We start from the raw sequence: 9,369 nt of genomic DNA on the forward strand, positions 1-9,369 counted from the left end.
CATCCCATAGCCGCCGCGCGCCCTGACGGGATCCCTCCCGGGCGTGTGAGGCTTCGGGTCCTGAAAAGCACCTGCCGGATTGCTTGCGTACCGCGCTTCTGGACGGGTCTCCTTCGACATGAGCTGCGGTGCATCACCCTCGGCGTTGGAGGTACACGGTGACGTGTTCGTGTGCGAACACACTTTTTGGCGACTCCGCTGGGGACCAAGCTTTGAACGGTCTCCGGTCTGTTCTTGCTACGAAAGGATCATCATCTAGGGTTTGTAATCTACAAAGCTAATATGAATACCCAATTCCCTACTATAGATGCAAATAATTCATATGGTGTTACTAGATCGTTCAATGAGCATACTCTATCGGCTAGCCCTAGTTTTTTCAATAATGCATCTAATTACGTGCAAGGGCCGATTCAAAGTAATTTGCATGATTCAACTTCTTATGATACTATTAACGTGCACCATATGTATCCCAACTCTCATGCATCGGCAACCCCACAAATTGTTATGCCGATGAACAACATGGTGAGTTCAGTTAGTAAATTTGAAACACCTTATGTTAGATTTTCCAATGCCATGCAGGAAAGTATCACCCTTTTATTCATCGGCAAGTAATGTGCAATATACTAATCCAACCATGCTGATGAACGAGAGAATTGGCCATGCTACTACTAGCTATTCGGCCAGTGATTCCCAACCGTCATATGCTACACCTCATGATAATAATTTTTCAGCACCATACACAACTGTAGATGTTCATAATTCGGCTTCCGACCTTCCTGGTCATAGCCGAATGAATGTAAATTTTATAGGAGCGGTTGTGCCCAGTATTGTAGAAGATGAGGTAGTAGTGACTGCATTGAAGAGTTTAGCCCAAAATAAGAGGATTAATGCTCTTTGCCTTGAACAACATGAAAATGGGCTATTTCCTGATTATGCTGCAATAAAAGCTAGAGTTTTGCAAGAAGATGAATCTTTGCCAATTGATAAAATTGGCAAGCAAAAATATGGTTTTACAACAAAGCATATGCCTTCACCTAGTACTACATCATTTTATACACCCCCTACACAATTACAAAATTTTGGCAACACTCGTGTGTCATTGCCGAAAGAATCTAAAAGCATTGGGGGGCAATCATATCCGGAGCGGGCTGAAATTGAGAAAAAACTTAAAGCCAATTTTGCCGCTCGCCGCCATAAACAAATAGAGAAGGAATTGGCTCAAATAAAAGAAGCATTGCCAATTGGTAGAATTAATGAAAAGAAGAATGATTCGGAACTTGAAAGTGCTTCGGCTGAAAAAGCCGAATCAAGTAGTATATATTTCGAATCCATCAAATCCGAAGAGGCAAGCATTATTGAGAAAGGGCATGGCAAGCAAAGCAAAGCAACCATGCTTGATTTTTCCGAAGTTAATGGAACCTACTTCCTGCCCTATGAGTTCGCCATTGACAAGCCTCAAGGACAAGAACAAGTAGCCGAACAAAGTTCGGCTGACATGGATCTTCAAAACAATGATGCACGAAATCAAGAAAAAGATGATGACAAGGTGTTGGGGAGCCATCCAAAGACGGAGCAAGATGTTCTTCAAGTGGCACCACCATCATGCTCTCCCAACATATTTGAAGAGGTATGCATAGCGAGTAATTTCCCTATTTTCAGATTTGGTCAGAACTTTATTGTTGATGAGTCTATTAGAAAAATCCTCATAAGTAATTTTGAAAGACCAATGAAGAAGGGTAATTTACTTGTTAGTAATAAAATTGTTACGGAACATATCGGTCAACCCATTGCACCATTTATAAACACCGATAATGACTTATTGTTACAGCCAAAGCTTTCCGTGTTTCTTTGTCTAAAGTTTATAAAGACTCTCCCTTGTTCCTTTACTTTTATTACACTTTTTACCTTTACTTTTCCTTCTCCCTTGTTCTTCTTCTTCTGGTTCTTCGTTCGTTCTTCTTGTTGCAGGGCGGCGAACCTCGAGGCCCTAGGGGCGATCAGGTTGACCTAGGGCATCCCATAGCCGCCGCGCGCCCTGACGGGGTCCCTCCCGGGCGTGTGAGGTTTCGGGTCCTGAAAAGCACCTCCCGGATTGCTTGCGTACCGCGCTTCCGGACGGGTCTCCTTCGACGTGAGCTGCGGTGCATCACCCTCGGCGTTGGAGGTACACGGTGACGTGTTCGTGTGTGAACAGGAGGCAACCCAATTTTATTTGTGTTTTTTGTTTTTGTTTCTGTTTACTAATAAATTTTGCATCTACCTTCTGTTTAGATGTGTTTTTATGTTTGATTTGATTCTGCTAAAAAACAGAAACTTTTCATGCACAAAATTAGTTTTGTTAAATCACATAGACGTGTTTTTGCTTTGATTCTTTTTCCTGCTGATCAATAAACAAATTGTCCAGGACTTCCTATTTTGGTAGGAGTTTTAGAGTTCCAGAAGTTTGCGTTAGTTACAGATTGCTACAGACTGTTCTGTTTTTGACAGATTCTGTTTTTCGTGTGTTGTTTGCTTATTTTGATGCATCTATGGCTAGTATTAAGTGGTATGAACCATAAAGAACTTGGAATACAGTAGGTTTAACACCAAAATAAATAAAGAATGAGGTCATTATAGTACCTTATGTGGTGGTTTTGTTTTCTTTCACTAACGGAGCTTATAAGATTTCCTGTTGAGTTTTGTGTTGTGAAGTTTTCAAGTTTTGGGTAAAGCTTTGATGGACTATGAAATAAGGAGTGGCAAAAGCCTAAGCTTGGGGATGCCCATGGAACCCCAAGATATTCAAGAATAGCCAAAAGCCTAATCTTGGGATGCCCCGGGAAGGCATCCCCTCTTCCGTCTTCGTTCATTGGTAACTTTACTTGGAGCTATATTTTTATTCGCCACATGATATGTGTTTTTCTTGGAGCGTCGTGTATTATGTTAGTCTTTGCTTTTTAGTTTACCACAATCATCCTTGTTGTACACACCTTTTGGGAGAATCCCACTTGATTGAATTTGCTAGAATTTGCTATGTGCTTCACTTATATATTTTGAGCTTGATAGTTTTTGCTCTAGTGCTTCACTTATATCTTTTAGAGCACGGCGGTGGCTTAATTTTGTAGAAATTTCTAGTCTATCATGCTTCACTTATATTATTTTGAGAGTCTTTTAGAACAGCATGGTATTTTCTATGGTTATAAAATTGGTCCTAGAATGGTAGGCATCCAAGTTGGGTACAATAAAAACTATCATAGGAAGTGAATTGGATGCTATGATCAATTTGATACTTGCTAATTGTTTTGAGATATGGAGGTAGTGATATTAAAGTCATGCTAGTTGGGTGATTATGAATTTAAAGAATGCTTGTGTTGAAGTTAGCAAGTCCCGTAGCATGCACGTATGGTTAAAGTTGTGTAACAAATTTGAAACATGAAGTGCACCTGGCTTGTGCATCCTTATGAGTGGCGGTCGAGGACGAGCGATGGTCTTTTCCTACCAATCTATCCCTCTAGGAGGATGCGCGTAGTGCTTGGTTTTTTATGACTTCTAAATTTTTGCAATAAGTATATGAGTTCTTTTGACTAATGTTGAGTCCATGGATTATACTCACTTTTACCTTTCCATCATTGCTAGCCTCTTTGGTACCGTGCATTGCCCTTTCTCACCTTGAGAGTTGGTACAAACTTCGCCGGTGCATCCAAACCTCGTGATACGATACGCTCTATCACACATAAACCTCCTTATATCTTCCTCAAAACAGCCATCATACCTACCTATTATGGCATTTCCATAGTCATTCCGAGATATATTGCCATGCAACTTTCCACCGTTCCGTTCATCATCATCATGACATACTTTACTTTTGTCATATTGCCATTGCATGATAATGTAGTTGACATCGTATTCGTGGCAAAGCCACCATGCATAATTTTTCATATATGTCACTCTTGATTCATCGCACCATCCCAGTACACCGTCAGAGGCATTCATATAGAGTCATATCTTGTTCTAGTTTCGAGTTGTCATTCCTATGTTGTAACCAATAAAAGTGTGATGATCATCATTATTAGAGCATTTCCCAAAAAGAAAAAAGAGAAGAAAAAAAGAAAGGATAAAAAAAGGAAAGGCCAAAGAAAAAAAAGAAAAAGAAAAAAAAAGAAAAAAGGGCAATGTTACTATCGCTTTTTCCACACTTGTGCTTCAAAGTAGCACCTTGTTCTTCATGTAGTGAGTCTCATATATTGTGCTTCAAAGTAGCACCATGTTTTTCATATAGAGAGTCTCATATGTTATCACTTTCATATACTAGTGGGAATTTTTCATTATAGAACTAGGCTTGTATATTCCTACTTTGGGCTTCCTCAAATGCCCTAGGTCTTCGTCATCAAGCAAGTTGGATGCACACCCACTAGTTTTCTTTTGTTGAGCTTTCATTCATTTATAGCTCTAGTGCATCCATTGCATGGCAATCCCTACTCCTCATGTTGACATCAATTGATGGGCATCTCCATAGCCCGTTGATTATTCTCGTCAATGTGAGACTTTCTCTTTTTTGTCTTCTCCACACAATCCCCATCATCATATTCTATTCCCCCCATAGTGCTATATCCATGGCTCACGCTCATGTATTGCGTGAAGGTTGAAAAAGTTTGAGATTATTCAAGTACGAAACAATTGCTTGGCTTGTCATCGGGGGTGTAGAATTTGGGAACATCTTTGTGTGACGAAAATGAAGCATAGCCTAACTATATGATTTTGTAGGGATGAACTTTCTTTAGCCATGTTATTTTGAGAAGACTTAATTACTTTGATTAGTATGCTTGAACTGTTACTATTTATTTTATCAATATATGAACTTTTATTTTGAATCATTTGGATCTGAACATTCATGCCACAATAAAGAAAATTACATTCAAAATTATGCTAGATAGCATTCCACATCAAAAATTCTGTTTTTATCAGTTACCTACTCGAGGATGAGCATGAATTAAGCTTGGGGATGCTTGATACGTCTCCAACGTATCTATCATTTTTTATTAATCCATGCTATTATATTACCCCTTTTGGATGTTTATGGGCTTTATTTTACACATTTATATCGTTTTTGGGACTAACCTACTAACCGGAGGCCCATCCCGTATTGCTATTTCTTTGCCTATTTCAGTATTTCGAAGAAAAGGAATATCAAACGGAGTCCAAATGGAATGAAACCTTCGGGAGCGTGATTTTTGGAACGAACGTGATCAAGAGGACTTGGAGTGCAAGTCAAGAAGCAATCGAGGCGGCCAGGAAATAGGAGGGCGCGCCCACCCCTCCTGGGCGTGCCCCCTGTCTCCTGGGCCCCTCGAGTGGCCACCGATGTACTTCTTCCTCCTATATATATCTACACACCCCGAAAACATCCAGGGAGCCAACGAAAAACAATTTCCATCAATGTAACCTTCTGTATCCGCGAGATTCCATATTGCAGCCTTCGTCGGTGCTCCGCCGGAGGGGGAATCGACCCTGGAGGGCTTCTACATCAACACCATAGCCCCTCCGATGAGTTGTGAGTAGTTTACCACAGACCTTCGGGTCCATAGTTATTAGCTAGATGGCTTCTTCTCTCTTTTTGGATCTCAATACAATGTTCTCCCCCTCTCTTGTGGAGATCTATTCGATGTAAACTCTTTTTGCGTTGTGTTTGTCGAGATCCGATGAGTTGTGGGTTTATGATCAAGTTTATCTATGAGAAATATTTGAATCCTCTCTGAATTCTTTTATGTATGATTGAGTTATCTTTGCAAGTCTCTTCGAATTATCAGTTTGGTTTGGCCTACTAGATTGATCTTTCTTGCCATGGGAGAAGTGCTTAGCTTTTGGTTCAATCTTGCGGTGTCCTTACCCAGTGACAGAAAGGGTTGCAAGGCACATATTGTATTGTTGCCATCGAGGATAAAAAGATGGGGTTTATATCATATTGCTTGAGTTTATCTCTCTACATCATGTCGTCTTGCTTAATGCATTACTCTGTTCTTATGAACTTAATACTTTAGATGCATGCTGGATAGCGGTCGATGTGTCGAGTAATAGTAGTAGATGCAGACAGGAGTCGGTCTACTTGTCGCAGACGTGATGCCTATATACATGATCATGCCTAGATAATCTCATAATTATTCACTTTTCTATCAATTACTCGACAGTAATTTGTTCACCCACCGTAATACTTCTGCTATCTTGAGAGAAGCCACTAGTGAAACCTATGCCTCCCGGGTCTATCTTTTATCATATAAGCTTTCAATCTACTTTTATTTGCATCTTTACTTTTTCCAATCTATATTATAAAATACCAAAAATATATTTATCTTATCATACTATCTCTATCAGATCTCACTTTCGCAAGTGGCCGTGAAGGGATTGACAACCCCTTTATTGCGTTGGTTGCGAGTTCTTTGTTTGTTTGTGTAGGTGCATGGGACTTTTGAGGAGCCTCCTACTGGATTGATACCTTGGTTCTCAAAAACTAAGGGAAATACTTACACTACTTTGCTCTTCAAGGAAAACCAACGCAAGCTCAAGACGTAGCAAGAGGTGTCAGTGTCAAAACCGGCGGATCTCGGGTAGGGGGTCCCAAACTTTGCGTCTAAGTCTAATTGTAACAGGATGCGGGGGACACATTGTTTACCCAGGTTCGGGCCCTCTCGATGGAGGTAATACCCTACTTCCTACTTGATTGATCTTGATGATATGAGTATTAAAAGAGTTGATCTACCACGAGATCCTAGAGGCTAAACACTAGAAGCTAGCCTATGGTTATGACTGTTGTTGTCCTACGGACTAAACCCTCCGGTTTATATAGACACCGGAGGGGCCTAGGGTTACACAGAGTCGGTTACAGAGAAAGGAATCTTCACATCCGAATCGCCAAGCTTGCCTTCCACGCAAAGGAGAGTCCCATACAGACACGGGACGAAGTCTTCTATATTGTATCTTCATTGCCCAACAGTCCGGCACTCGCATATAGTCTGGCACTCGCATATAGTCCGGCTGTCCGAGGAACCCTTAATCAAGGACTCCCTCAGTAGCCCCTGAATTAGGCTTCAATGACGATGAGTTCAGTGCGCAGATTCTCTTTGGCATTGCAAGGCGGGTTCCTTCTCTGAATTCTTCAAAGTACCTGTTGTAAAAAGCAGTGTTCGGTTCCCTAATTAATGTTACGCTCATCAGCTTCTGCACCTTAATGGTCTCAGACTCCACGTGTCGAGCAAATGCGATAAGTCGGGGCATCTTTACATTTGCCACCCTAGCCATGTAAATAAATTGTCTATTAAAGAGACGGGGATCTTTAGATCTGATCCAGACCATCTTCCCCAAGCGAGGAATCATCAGAGCGTGCCTGAAAAAACCACTCCAACATGGCCGGCGCTCGCAGTTCTTCCTCCCTCTCTCACAACACCAAGCCAGGCGATTGGGATAAGTGTATTGTATCCCACGACCAATTAATGAAGCTGCATACCCAAGGGTACCTACCTCTAGCATATCTAGTCCCCATCCGAGACGGATTGGCCTCCTTCGATGACGGGGAGCAGGCGAAGAACTTTCCCAACCCATCTAGGGGGAGCGAGTATGCCTCGTCTCCTACTTACTGAGGGGTGTCAAATTTCCAATCCATCCGTTCCTCCATGGGCTTCTGGAGTTCTACAGCCTCCAACTGCACAACTTCACCCCTGCCTCCATCCTACATATCACAGGCTACGTTGCTCTTTGTGAGCTATTTCTGGGCTGCGCAGCCCATTTCGAGCTACGGAAGAAGCTATTCTGCCTCATCCCCTGTAATCAAGGGGGATCAATATTCCAAGTGGGCAGAGTCGAGATATGGCGCCTCGCCGGGACCGGATACTTTCGGCACACCGAAGAAGGCACCCGAAGAGTGGCCCTCCGAGTGGTTTTATATTGAGGACGTCTCCCTTCCCGACCCAATCCGAAAGGGTCTTTCTGAGTTTACAAACGCTCCACTGAAAAAACGCCTTAATTGGCGTCCCCGGAGCCCAGAGAGGAAGATAGCTAGCAGGGAGGTCCTTCAATTGATGAGTAAGAAAAAATACTCGCTCAGTCCGGATTATCAATAGTCGAGGTTATGGCGATATCCATAATGCGGGGGGTTCAGCCACTCCAATATTGAGGGCATCCCATGTGGCACTTCAATGGAGAAGACGATGCCACCCGCTGTGGTCGAAAGGGTCCGGACTCCACCACCGCTCTGGTGGAAATACTGTCCGAGTTATACAAGGCGGAAAGAGAGGAGTTCACCCGCATTAAGCCACGGGGTGGATTTTCCATGTACAACCCTCCCAGCTGGGTGAGCTGCCATCCATTGCTCTACTCTATTCATTCCTTGAGCCTTTGTTTTCATAAATATTCACTCTGTCTACTTATAACAGGAATGGCGAAAAATAACCAGGGAGTTCCATAGCCCGGCACCACGGCCAGAGGACCGTAACCGGTCCCTTGACCCCGGATTCTAAGAGGATCCGGATATATTCGTGGAGCTCGTGGAAGGGGTGTTTCACTAGGCGAGCTGTGACGGCACAGAGGTGGCCATCATTGCTGACTATCCCGGCCTCCTCCCTGTATCGCATGTCAGGAAACAAGAGACTTATCTTCCGAAAAAGATTTATTTCTTCCGTCTTACGCTCTAAAGGGAAGATGATCGGTGCGCGAAGCCGAACCCGAGGCGACTCGCCAACAAGGGGCGCTCGTACCAGGTAGGCCTTTAAAAAGAAAGGCGAACAAAAATATGGCGGAGCCATCCTCAAGGATGTATGGTTTTAAATATGCTCCATGGTTCGTCATCTTGAAGTATGACACTTATCTGTTGTGTGTTTAGCAGAAAGAACATCCGCCAAACTATGTCCGGGGATCCTGCCAACCGTGCCTCCACTAGATGGATTCCAGGCCCAGTCTCGAGGGCAGAGGCCAACACAAGAGTGACACCGCACTGTCCTCAGATAGAGGATTCGGACAGAATGTCCGTTACAAATTCTGAAGTGGAGAGTGCCATGAATCATTGGCACCAGCGGGCCGCACTCCGCGACCCTGGTTTTTTAGACGAGGCTTTTAATGCGTTCAACTCAGGTGATGCGTACATCCGAGTCGCTCGGGATGGGCTTGCTAGAGCCACGGACCGGTATTTGAAAGATATATGGGTAAATATAGAAATCTGATAATTATGTATATCAGCAGTCCCTGAGACTTAAAGCAGTTGGTACAACTGATTTAAGGATCATTGTACATGTAGGTTCTCTCGGAGAAGAACAACCTGTTGTCTCGAGAGCTGGAAGAATGTCGGACCCAGCTAACGGCCGCTATGGCCAAGCTGTCAAGATCCGTAGAGGCATCGACTGGTAT

This window comes from Triticum aestivum, chromosome 3B (assembly GCF_018294505.1).
Source record: "Triticum aestivum cultivar Chinese Spring chromosome 3B, IWGSC CS RefSeq v2.1, whole genome shotgun sequence".
NCBI lineage: Eukaryota > Viridiplantae > Streptophyta > Magnoliopsida > Poales > Poaceae > Triticum > Triticum aestivum.